The 14,227-nt window shown below is 31.3% G+C and overlaps 1 long non-coding RNA gene across 1 annotated transcript; it reads right to left on the bottom strand.

The window, feature by feature from the left end:
- Window positions 1–5,492: 5,492 nt before the first annotated feature.
- Window positions 5,493–12,662, bottom strand: LOC132633651 (uncharacterized). The gene is made up of 3 exons (XR_009579722.1): window positions 12,007–12,662; window positions 6,471–6,528; window positions 5,493–5,833 (listed from the first exon to the last, which is right to left on the bottom strand). It is a non-coding gene; the product is annotated as an uncharacterized LOC132633651 (long non-coding RNA).
- Window positions 12,663–14,227: the final 1,565 nt, after the last annotated feature.

Below are 14,227 nucleotides of genomic sequence, written 5' to 3'. Positions count from 1 at the left end.
CAATTCAATGCTTCTACTATTTTAATCATTGCTAGAAGGGAAAAGGGAGTTTCATGACATGTATTTCTATATCTTTGATTATTCTAGAATGCAATTTTAGGTTTAATCTTGTTTTATACTCCCTCTATCTCGAATTAACTATCATGTTTTGCTTTTCAAAAATTAATAATTCGGATAAAAGTAACTTATTCTGAAGTTAAAAAAAAATCTTATTAATTTTTAACTTTAATAGTTAAAAATTAATGTAAAATACACATTACTTAATCATGACTAAGTGATAAATATATGTATGAAAGACGTATGTCGCATCCATTAGTTCGATGTAAACATCAAGCACGTATACTCCTTTTGGTTCATATAATTGTCATTTTAGAAAATTAAATTAGAGTTAATTTTTTTTTCCACCTTTATACTTACTATGATTTTTTTTCCACCTTTATACTTACTATGATAAATATGGAGAGAGATTAGTGGTGAAAAAAAACCATAGTACTAAATTGAGATTAAAAAATAGAAAAGAAAAGGAATTATCATTTTAATTATTTTTTCCTTAAGAAACGTACAAAAGTTAACAAAGACAAGTAAATAATAGATAGAAGGTAAACATTGATATACTATCACTAAAATTTTCATACTCAATCGAACACCTTCTAGTGACGAGATCAAAGAAAAAGTCTATATTAGTCTCCAGGGAAGTGGGAACAAATAGAAAATAGAAAAATATTTTTGTTAGGAGTCGTTTGGACATGATTTCATCTCATGAGATGAAATCATGTTTAGACATGCAATTTGGATTCCTTTAGAAAAGAAAAGGAATTATAAACATAAAAACCCCACAAGTTGTGAAAACTATCAAAATTTTCCCAATTCTCATACAATCTTACCAAATGAGTAAATCATAATTCATAATAAAATTCATAAGCTTCTAGAAGGCCTTTCTAAAAAATACAACATCAATTGATCAAACTTTAGTTGAATAAAAAGAAAAAAATTTAACATGAATAGTAATGTAACTACTCTTTAATATAATCCTTCCACATGATAAACATGATTGGTAAATATATTTTACCAACTTGCAGATTAATATTTAATACAAATAGTTGGTAAACATGATTGGTAAATATATCTACCAACTTATGAATCTTTTTTTACAAAATATAAACGTATGAGTCAAATTTTACATTTATATTTTTTGAAATCATGATTTTAAATCTCAAATCATATCTTTTTGGATGATTTGAGATTTCATCTCATGTGTTAGCTTTCAGACAATAAACTTTTAGTAATATAATAATGCAGCTCTATCTTGAGAGCTTTAAATAATGGATAAATGTAGGTGGAGTAAGTGGCCTCCCTAGTTCAATCATGTAGGCGTGTAGACGAATACTTTTATGAGTCTTTGATTACTTTGATGTTGCATCAACTTATTCAACCTAGTCAATTATGCACTCCAATACTTTTCTCCAATAGGTGAGTAACTTATACAATTTGAAAAAACGCGACATTTTCTTGGAAAAATCAGATGAGGCGTAAATCCCGAGACGCGGAATGCCAACCACATGAAATAGAGAAAGTACACACACATATTACTTTTTTGAACTATTTCTTTTTAAGAATAAAAAAAATTGTACCAAAATGACAGATGCCAAGAAAAACATTGCTAAGAGTAGAACATAAATTTCTTGCTAATTAGGTGCTATCATCATATTATAATGATTATTCCTCCATCAAAGTAAACGAGATATATGTACGATGGGGTTCGTCATTTATCGACGAATTTTTCGGATTTGGAAGAAATGGAGTGAAAAAACTTGTTACAAAAATATTCTTTTCTTATAAAATGTTTATTATTCGCGGATAGATCTAGTACTAATGTCGTAGAGCTGACATCAGGCTATTTATTAGAACTTTATTTGCGTCTTTAATCGTAGAGTGACGTCTTTTATAAGAAAAACTTATTTTTAGTTGACCTTTTGGCAGCTATGCACATGTGTCCCAATGATTGCAACACAACATTATAAATGCTTGGATGTGATTTGATACAGAGGTTCACTTATAAAGTAACTTTAAGAGTCGGTTATCTTCTAGAAAAAAATCGTGGACAACTAATACGTATGAAGTTGAAAATAAAAAGTTTTTTTTTTAATTTAAAAAAGGCTAACAAAGAAAGTGAGACATATATAAATCAGAGGGAGTAATAGATTAAGGGAATATTATCAATATAATGATATTGGAAGAAAAAAGTTGGAATTTTTTTCTTTCTAAAAGTTGATGCAATAATAAATACATCAACAATTTTTGGGACATAGAATATGTTATAAGACATCAACCTGGAGCAACTTTATGGTACCGTGTAAATTTGATAGCCAAAGGTGCGGGAAGAGTAGACTATTTAGTTCCTTTGAGGAGAAAAAGGTTGATGACACACATTTAGTCAATAAAATAATGCCAATAAATAGCAAAAGAATTTTTTTTCTAACGAAAAGAATTGGTGAAAGGCTTTTATGTTTCTAAAGAATTGATGCATTTTTAAATATATTAGCAGGGTAATGCCTCGTAAAACAATTGAAGGTATTTATCATCTTTTGTTTAGTCTCTCTTCTTCCCTGGAGGGCTCCATTTTCATACTATGATCTTTTCAATTGAATCAGAGTTATCAACTTATTACATTGAATAAAAATAAATTAGTCAATACTCCAGCATGGGCGGAGGTAGAAGTCCAATTACAGGTTTAGCATATACTACCTAATAATGTTATTCAAATAATATATTTGTGTTAAGAAATTTATTGAACATGTACACATATTAAGAATAAAACCTACAGTAATTATTAATCGTTGAAGTCATTCTAGAACTCAGAACCCATAAATGAGATTAGCTCTACCTCTGACCATCGACTTGTGGCCTATATCAAATGGCCTGTAATGTCCATGAAGCTAAAATGGAGTTACATTTTTCACAGTATATCAGACAAGATAAACCAACTCCAGGAATAGGGCAATTTGCACAAATAGGATATTTTTGTGTCACTGTTAAATTATTTATTATGATTAAATAAATTTTGTACGAATAAGATAATTTGTGTCACGGTTAAAATTTTGATCATGTTTAAATGAATTTTACGAAAATAGCTTGTGGATCAAAACTTGACTGAACTCCTGACGAATTGCCAAAAGTTCAGATGGATGGGCAAAGACCTGCTTTGACACAAGTCCTGACAGATTATCTGGATTTTGGTATAAATGGTAGCATAATTTTGAAATGAATTCTTCTCAATTATATATAGCTAATAGATCGTCGATACTTTAGTATAAACTGTGTCAAAATTCTTGCGAAACACCAAAATTTTATATAATAGCAAAGACTAATATGACAATTTGGAAAATAAAAAAATACTCTCTCCGTCCCAATTTAAGTGTCTTACTTTTTTTTTGGTCTGTCTCAAAAAGAGTATCTTTCTATAATTAGTAAGTTTTTCAATTCTAACATTCTACATGACAAGTTTAAGACCATAAGATTTAAAGGACTATACACATCTTTAATTTACGACCACAAGGTTCAAAAGTCTCCTTTTATTTTTTAAACTCTATGCTCAATCAAATTAAAACTCTTAAATTGAGACAGGAAGTAACACGTTATAACCAATTAAATTGTCCTACAATACAAATTTTTTAAGGCCTTGAATACTACAGTGGCTCATCCAGAATCGGTTTCGTACCACATAATCAACGTTTGGGCCCATGAAATTGACAAAAGGAAACCAAGTAGTTAATGACAAAATAGAGTAAGTAACTAACCACACTTTTCTCATGATCCCCTGTCCTCTAGTGGAAGATTAGCAAGAAAAAACGTAATGTCATGAGTAATGAGAATTGAATATCAGGCCTAAATCAATCTCCACAACTAACTCAAAATGTGAAGATTGTTCAAAATCGAGAAAAATAATCATCTTACCCACCATGACACTACTACCACCTCTGTACGGTTAGGCAATTAGAGCGTGAATAACATATTATGAGCACTTAATATCGGGTGAAATAAGAATTGGGTGGGTCTGACGTCAATATCATAATCCGAAATAAATAATAATAGACTCAATCTCAAAAATTAGTTCATGGCAAAATCATATAATGAGCCAAAATTATCATTGTGCCAATTTTGAGACTACCAACACCGCGGCACGCGTAGGTCAACTAGAGCGTAGACAAAATACTATTAATGAGGTAATTGTTAATACAACTGAAAGAAGTCTCTTTGAATAATAGATATTATAGTTGGTATTCTTGTAACCGATTTAATAGATACACTTTTTTATGATTTATATCGAGCGAAATAAGTTGAGTGGGTCTAATTCTGATATCATATTACAAAACGAAACTTGAAACTAACTCAACCCAAGAACTAATTCAAAAGGTTAAAGATTATTCAACACTATAAGCAGAGGCGGAGTCAGAATTCGAAGCTTGTGGGTTCGGAGTTCTAATTCTTTAAAGTTACTGGATTCTTAATTAATAATTTATATATATTTGACAAAAAATTTAATACAAATATATGATTCAAACAAAAATTATTAAGTTCGACTGAATACACGTCCGAAAGACTAAGAGCCCGTTTGGATGGGCTTAAAAAAAGTGGCTTTTATGTGTAAAGTGCTTTTAGAAGTTTTAAGTGCTGAAAGTTATTTTTATAAATAGGCAGTTGAGTGTTTGGATAAAAGTGCTTATGCTGAAAATAAGTTGTTGATGTGTTTGGTAAATAAGTGTTGTAAGCACTTATTTTCTGTCAAAATGACTGAAATACCCTTAAAGCTGTTAATACCATAATAAGTTGATTTCAAAGATTTTTAAACTCTAAAGTTGATTCAAATCAAAAGTAATTTATATTTTAAAATCACTTCTACTATAAAATGTTTATTTAAGTTAATTTTTTATAAATACATGTTACTTAAGGAGGGTGCATGAGCTAAAAGAGACACTTATTTTGGAATGAAGGGAGTAATATCTTCTTGATTTATTTCATTACTACTGAAATTTTTTTCTCCTTTTTTTTTGGGGAAAGAAGAAAATAATTTCTCATGTAACCTGGATTAATCTTATATTTATTTGAATATTTTCTTTTCTTTTTCTATTTGAATAAGAAGCTACTGTCAATTGTTTTGCCTGGGATCCAGTTGAATGACGTCAAACTCACTGCAGCAGCTTAAAGCATTTTAGAGAGTGATCAAAATAAAATTTTCACCTGAAGATAAATACTGGTCTCGAATTGGCTCTTCAGAATCGTTTAGCAGAATCGTTTTTCCTACACATTCATGCACATAGTAATGACAGAGCAGGTTGGATTTTAGCAGAACTTTTGGGTTTTGTAGAAGATGAAGAACACAGATCGTGGAGGCTGCTATGTTGTAGAAAATGAAGAAGAAGCTGTGTTGTTGGAGAATGAAATGAAAACAGATGTGAATTTTAGGGCAGGAGGGTATTTTGGGAATTAAAATAAAATATAAGGGATATAAAAGTAATTTCCATGGTCAACTAAAATGGCTTTAAGCCCTTCCAAAAAAAAAGTTAGGAATCCTAACTTTTCATTTTTTGGCAACTTTAAGCACTTTATGGCTTAAATTTGACATTAGCCAAACACTACAATAAGCTAAAAAGGGCTTAAACGGGCACTAACTCCGGCCCTGACTATAAGGACAAAGAAAAAAAAATCCAATTATTTATTAATATGACAAAATAGGGTAACTAACCGCACTTTTTCCATGATCCACGTGTCAACAAGAGGAAGAGTGGCTCGAGAAAACCCCTTGGTGTAGCCTCTGCAATGAACTCTGAAGACACTGTCCAAACACACAAACAAACAAAGAAACGAAAGTGAAAAAAAGCAGATAAGATTCTCTGGCCCTCGAGAGTCACGAGGCATTTATTATAGTAAAAACAATGGCCGACTAGTTCAACAATGAACATGAATTTGTTTATTGGAGTTAATATCGCTTTTTTGTTCTTCAATCACCAAAAAATATTACTTCCTCGTCCAAAAAATTGTCTTAGTTTGAGTTGCCATAAAATTTAAAAAATAATTTTTTTTTGAAATATGTGATACAAAATAACTTTTAGATATTTGTGTAGTTATAAATCATCTCATAAAATTAAATTATTTCTAAATATAGAAATCAATCTGTTTGGAACAAACTGATAAGGAAAGTAAGATAATCTTTGGGGCGGAGGGAATATTAATTATTATAATATTTAAATAAATACATTTAATTTTTAATTAAATAAAATATATTTTTGACCCCATTTATGAAAGAAATATTACTATTACATTTGGACAACATTCAAAATTATAATATTAGTATTAAATATGAAGTAAGAAGTAATTAAATGATGAAACAATTAAAAATTAAATTTGTAGATCAAGAGCAATGGACCAATAAATATCACAAAGACTAAAATCAATATGGTCAAAATATTAACCTTGTTTATCTTCGAGTGGCTTGGCATTTTTCTGGCATTTGACTCGCACTCATGTAATCTATAAATTTGCAGATTCACGAGATTTTTATTACTATCATAATAAATTGAGATGAGTTAAATTAATTAGTACATGTTTACCGGCAACACCGGTGAAGATAATTCTCATTTAAGAGCTAATACGACATAATCTCAATTTGATTAAAAAGATTGATGCTTATTTACTTGTGAACCCTTCATCACCTTTAAAGGAGTTCCGTGATAAGAGATGAAATCAAAATTTGAGATTTATGAATTTTTATTTTTGTCAAATTCGTAGCTCTTTTTAATTATTGAACTTTCAATTAAATATTTAATACATAATTATGAGATTCGTCCGAACTCATACTTAATACTGGAACTCTGCTATCTTGTGGTTTGAACTTTCATTGAAGTGGTTATCATGTCACTCCAATGGGCAACTTTACTGACCCACCTTTTGAGCTTGTAAACAAAAATACTGTAAAAAAAAAGAAAGAAAGAACAGAAGTATCTTTTGGGACTTAACTGTGATGGCCACTGTTAAGTCCTATTGCACACTATTTTTGTGCGCAATAAGAATTAGTTTTATTTTCCCAACACTATGTATAATTTTAAAGTTTTGAAATTCACATTTTTTTCATGCTTTCTCAAAACTCCGGAATATCAATATTTTATATAGAACCTCATATCTTTTTCTGCCAACAATAATGTAGGCTCAATACATTAAGTATATTTAAACGTTTGGATCGTTGTTTTAGGAGTTGTAAAGTGCCCCGAAGTAAGTTTTGTTTGAAAACTTGTTATTGTTAGGTTTAAGTGATTTATTTTATAAGGTTTTGATTTAAGCATTTTATTATTTAGTCAAGACATTACTTTATTTCGAATATGTCGAGATTTTTTTCATAATTAATTTAGGACGTCACACGAGTTATTAATAAACGATAATAAAGACTAAGATAACTAATTATCATTAAGAAAATAATACCAAAAAAATATAATATTAACATAAAATGTATCGCGCACTGCCCACTACCCAACCCCTTTTTTCATTTGCTAATTATCTAATTAGTTAATTCTTAATTATTTATTAATAATTTGTTAATTTTTAATTATTTGTTAATTGATTGATTATAAGAAAATATACTAATCTCCTAATAATATCTTTATTTGTCAATTATTTAATTGTTAATTTATTGAAAAGAAGTAAGGTACATGGACTCGGTTGAGTAGGCACCGAGTGCCAGTCATGGCCCTCCGGTTCGGGTCGTGACACAAGGAAACGAACGGAGGATGATCATGACATAAAACATCCTATTATTAAAAGGAAGATGGAGATGGAGATATGGTGAGGGTGGTGGGAATTGCCTTAGGCCTAAGGTTACTCTAAAGGCTCCCACATGTGAAACCTATTAGAGATTGTATATATGTGAATAAATTATATATTTTATGTTAATATTATATTTTTTTGATATTATTTTCTTAATGATAATTAGTCATCTTAATCTTTATTATCGTTTATTAATAACTCGTGCGACGTCCTAAATTAATTATGAAAAAAATCTTGATACATTCGAAATAAAGTAATGTCTTGACTAAATAATAAAACGCTTAAATCAAACAAATATTTTATGTTAATGGGCAGTGCGCGATACATTTTATGTTAATATCATATTTTTTTGGTATTATTTTCTTAATGATAATTAGTTATCTTATTCTTTATTATCGTTTATTAATAACTCGTGCGACGTTCTAAATTAATAATGAAAAAAATATCGACATATTCGAAATAAAATAATGCCTTGACTAAATAATAAAATGCTTAAATCAAAACCTTATAAAATAAAACACTTAAACCTAACGTAACAAGTTTCCAAACAAAAACTTACTTCGGGGCACTTTACAACTCCTAAAACGACGATCTAAACGTTTAGATATACTTGATGTATTGAGCCTACATTATTGTTCGCAAAAAAAAAATATGAGGGTCTATATAAAATATTGATATTCCGTAGTTTTGAAACATAACTAATCTTTAGTCAAAGTAAAAAAAAAAAAAAAAAGTGAATTTCAAAACTTTGAAATTATATAAAGTGTGGGGAAAATAAAACTAACGCCTATTGCGCACAAAATTTGTGCGCAAAAGGTACTTCTGTTCATTCCTTTTTTTTGGCGTTATTTTGGTGTAAAAGCCCCAAAAGTGGGTCAATTTTGTGCGCAAAAGGTACTTCTATTTTTTTTTTTTTTTTTTGGGCGCTTTTTGGTGTAAAAGTCCCAAAAGTGGGTCATTAAAGTTGCCCACTCAAAATATTTATGCGTGTTGTAGATAACATGTACTTCATAAAATAATATATGTGAGTAAACTGACTCGAGCATTACCGTTATTTAGAAAAAAGCCTAAATGTTCATGTAAGAGCAAGAGGTAGTTAGAAAAGAACCTTTTAAATATTAAACTAACGCGCCAAAAGCATCTAACAAGTCAAATGGAGATAGTTCAAAATTTTCTATTGACATACTATAAATTTAACTGGATATAAACTCAAAGTAAGCTTAGCATGGATTCCTTGGGATTCGAGCAAATGTTTTGACCCACGTCACATAAGAAACAAGCTTAAGCGGTTTTCTAACCCAACATGCTATTATAGTAAAATGATAAGTATTTTTATTTTAATATTCAACTATTAATGTTACTAGGTTGACTTAAGATGAGAAGGGGAAGAGCGACCGGGCCAGACAAGATCTCGGTGAATTTTTTGGAAGAACGCAGGAGAGGCAGTATAGAATGGTTGATTGGTTATACAATGTCATTTTAGTATGGCTAAAATGCTAGAAAAATGGAGGTAGAGTCCAATCGTTCCGTTGTACCAGAATAAGGGACATCCAGAATTGCAACAATTATAAAGGTATCAAGCTACTAAGTCATAATATGAAAGTTTGGGAGAGAGTGATCGAGACAAGGATGAAAGGGGTGTGTTTATTTCCAGAAATCAATTTGAATTCATGTCGGGGTAATCAACTACAGAAACCATTCGTCTTATAAAGTATAGGGACAGGAAGAGAGGACTACACATGATGTTCATTGACCTTGAAAAGGCGTAGATAAAGTATCCAGGAAGGTCCTTTGGGAGATGTTTGGAGCCTAGAGGTCTACCCGCGACTTACATTAGGGAAATTAAGGACATGTATGATGTAGCCAAACCTGAGTTAGAACAATGGGAGGTGACGCACTACACTTTCCGATCAAGATAGGGTTGCACCAGGGATCAGCCCTTAGCCCGTTCCTATTTGTCTAACATGATATATTCAAGGCGAGGTGTCGTGGTGTATGTTATTGCCAAATGACATAATACTAATTGACGAGACACTAGATGGAGTTAACGATAGGTTGGAAGCTGGACAACAAACCTTAGAGTCTAAAGGTTTCAAGTTAAGCGGGAATAAAAAGAGTACTTGAAATGCAAGTTCAGTAACGTGACGCAGGAGGTGGCAAGTGAAGATCGAAGATCAAGTCATATTCAAGAAAGAGAGTTTCAAGTATCTTGGGTCCATAACTTAAGGAGACGGAAAGATTGATGAGTATGTCACATCGTATTGGGCCGGAGTAGGTGAAATGGAGGCTTGTGTTCGGAATAAATTCTATAGAGTGGTGGTTAGGTCAACATTATTGTATGGCGCGAAGTGCTGGCCAGTTAAGAATGCCCAAGTTCAGAAGATAAATGTAGCGAAGATATGATTCGCAAATATATTTAGACATACTAGAAGAGATATAATTAGGAATGAAGTTATACGGGGCAAGAAAAAGTGGCCCCCGTGGCGGACAAAATGAGGCAAGCGAGACTAAGATGGTTTGGACATGCGAAGAGAAAGTATGTAGATACACCAATACAAAGGAATGAGAGGTTGGCTATAATACGTGTTAGAAGAGGTAGAGTTAGGCCAAAGAAGCTATGAGGGAGGTGATTTTACAGGATATGACACAACTTCAGCTCACTGAGGACATAATCCTAGATAGAAAGGTGCAGAGGTCAAGAATCAGGCTAGAAGGTTAATAGGTAGCCGAGTTCTCACCTTATTAGTAGTATTTAGGTAGTAATCACATAGTTTCTTTTCTTCAATGTGTATTATTATTTGTTGTTTCATTTGCTTCGTATGTTGCTATTGTGTTGTCATATTTTACTTGATACCATGCTTCAAATTCTTTTATTTTCTTTCCAGCCAATGGTCTATCAAAAACAGCCTTTCCACCCCACGAAAGGTAGGGACAAGTTCTGCGTACATCTTGTTAGGTGTGGAATTGGCCAAACAAGTCAATTCTTTTGTTCACATAGTCGTGATGTAAGCGCTTACCTCATAATAGTCGTGATGTAAGCGCTTACCTCATCATAGGAAATTCATTCCTATAAATAGGTAGCTTATGGTTCATTTGTAAGATATCATCAAGATCATTTGCTAAACACATCCCAAAGAGAGAAAAAAATCTAAGAGAAATACTCTTAGTGAAAGGCCTAAGTAAGAGAAGGTCTTTGAGAGAATTTTCTGTGGTAAAAATTCTTGAGTGTAATTGGGATTGGGGTTGTGAGGTTGAGTGTTGTAAACACTTGTAATATTTCTTCTTTAATAAGATCTGCAGCAGCAACGTGGACGTAGCTCTCACATTGAGGGTGAACCACTATAAATCTGTGTGCTATTTATTCTTCGCTTACATCACGGCGTAAGTAGGTTCTGTCTAAGGAGGTTGGTATTTAAGTGGTCCAGCTGTGACCCTCCAATCTTTCCTGGGAACCTGCTTACAAAGGTCGGATTTGGGATTCAAATCCTAACACATCTTACCTTCTCTAGACCCTACTTATCGGATTACACTTGGTATGTTGTTATACTTGACTGACTTAAATGTATAAGTCCCATAAAAAGCATGTATGATAGAGTCGCCGATGACACAAGAACAGAAGCAAAAACGTATAAAGGAGTTTCTTATAACAGTGCCTATACCGGGGATAACAATTTAGCCCCTACTTGTTTACCCTAGTTATGAATGAAGTAACCAAAGTAATACAAGATGAGGTCCAAGGTATATGCTATTTGTTGACGATATTATGTTAATTAACAAAATCAGCGAGAGTATCAATCAAAAACTTGGACTATGAAAACACACTTTAGAGAGTACGGATTTAATCAGCATGAAAAAAAAAATCAGGTGAAGCAGAATTTTAATGCCAAAATACAGGCGACTTAGACATCTAGATTCGTTATTTCAAATAAATTAAATAACAAATAAAGATGTTGCTCATAAAACTGAAAACATGATGGTTAAGCAAGAAGCATATGAAACATTCTCAAAACAAACACACATTCGTGCTTAACCATCATGTTTTAATCTCAAAAGAATCAGACAAAGCAACGAAATTAAAAAAACCAGAAGACCAAAAGAAACAAACCAGAAAAACTACAAATTTTTTTCATTAAAAAAGGCAAGAGAAGCGGCAACACAGCGAAGATGCGAGGAACCGAAGAAGAAAATTACCTGGATTTTAAGGAAGAAGCAACAATCCATCCAAAAAACCGTAGTCGCTAGAGAAAAAGAAAGTTCATTGAACTTTTTTCCTAAAACAGGTCCCCACCTCTTCATTTTCTTCTATAAATCGATAGAGACCACTCCATTTCTGCCTCACTTCACGCTTTGCAAATAGTATCACGAAACACAGCTTCGTTGAACTTTTTTACTTAATATGTATATATTAAAAGTAAGCAAAACGACAATACTGGGTATAAATATAAAAAAGAAATGGCAATGCTTTTCATTATAGTAATTTATTCATTTCTTCAAATGATAACATCGTTTACGAAAAATTCTACGTATATCAGAATCCAGTTAATGTAAAAATAAACTAGTCAACAAAATCATACTTTCATCTTTTACCACATCTACCTAATGTATCATTAAGCCTTCATTTTTTCCCTAAATTTTGTGTCTAATTAAATTAAGCTAAAATAGAATTAAAAAAATGTTATATTTAAGAAAAGCTTAATAGTGTGACTTCTAATTATGTATCTTCCTACTGCCGCTATCCCACTAGACATCACTAGTTGCAATCAAATCCAAAAAGGAGGTGGTCAAATCAAAAGTGAGGACCTAAAAAATAGCATTTGCTTGTCATCCCTATATAAACAAATAGAGGCTACCCTTTGGCCGAAGGTTCGAAATTAATTATATCTTCTCTCACGAAAGATGTAAAAGAGCATTATCCTTATTAACGTAGGAACTAAAATAATCATTTGTTAGGTAATCACGTGTACCTATCCCTTATCCCTGAGTCATCATTGGACAAAGCTCTAGCAATTGTTTACTTTTAGGCTCTTAAGTCTTAACTGTCAATAACGATAACGATAACAATATTAATAGTCCATCCGCACTCTTTTATGTGCGTAATATACATATTTTTTAAGTATATAAGCTTTAAAAATATTATAATCATTCAAATGCTATGACATATTTAAAAACACTAGTTTCAAAATCTTCCTTTTTTAAACTACTATCCAATAAAATATATTCACTAAAATTGAGACACGGAGTAACTTTTTCATTAGATTGGAGAAAAGGTTACAATGATGTCCACTATAAAGTCAATCCACATCATCAATATTAACAAATCAATCCGAATCTGTTATACTCCAGTCATCCTATTTTGTGTGACGGTATTTGATTATACATAATATTTAAGAAAGAAAAGAAAACTCTAAAATTTTATGATGCAATACAAATCATAAATATTTGTGTGATTATAGATTATCTCATTAAGAATAAACTGTCTCTATATTACAAAACTAAATCAAAAAAGTATTGTGTTTAATCAAATATCTTCAATAAAAGTAATAACATATAATCATAAATAATATTTTTTATAAAAATAATATTATTTTACAATCGATTAAAAATTACATCGAAGCGAAGGGAATATGTAAGTTTGGCACAAAGAAGTTGCAGCCGCCAAATCGCGGCGATAACGACAACAACAATAATAACCGTACTAACAAATAGAAACTAACTGATTTTTGAATGGAGGACCCACGAAATAACCCGCCAAAACTGTCTACTCATATTTAGTATTCTATCAAAAGACGAAAGAACCGGTGGCCCTTCTTAAACAACCCCACTATAAATTCTGATCACATCCATAAAGCCTCAAAGCACCGAATACAGCAAAAGCAAATTACCGAAACTAGCCCTCAAAGACTAAATAGAAAAGCGCGCTCGACTGTACTACTGAACGGGGGACCACAAACGGCGTCATTAGCGGTGCCGTAAAGACCTGGGAACTCATGTGAATCATTTGAATACTCCCTCCATTACAAAATAAATACTCCCTCAGTTAGATTTGAGTACATGGATTAAGAATTCATTTATTCCTAAAAATTAAAAAGTTTATTGATTAAAATATCCTTAATTAAGAGGTACTTTAAAACTATAACAAATATTAAATTTATTCATTAAGTTAAGAATGTGTAAAAAGTAAATTTAAAAAAAGAATAAAATACCTTCTTGATGGATTAAAACCTCAATTATTTTGAATCAACTTTTAGAAGCTAAATCCTCAATTATTTTGGACCCAAAGAAGTAGAATTTTTAGCTTGGACATATCCTTTGAGAAAATTGTTCATGCCTAAAAATTAAAATTTGTTTTTACTAACTTATCCTTGATAAATACATTGAAAAAGATATAGCTCTTTAGTAATTTTTTAGATAT

Source organism: Lycium barbarum, chromosome 3, assembly GCF_019175385.1.
Source record: "Lycium barbarum isolate Lr01 chromosome 3, ASM1917538v2, whole genome shotgun sequence".
Taxonomy (NCBI): domain Eukaryota; kingdom Viridiplantae; phylum Streptophyta; class Magnoliopsida; order Solanales; family Solanaceae; genus Lycium; species Lycium barbarum.
The sequence above is the reverse complement of the archived record's forward strand: the minus strand, read 5'-3'. Positions and strand labels throughout refer to the sequence as shown.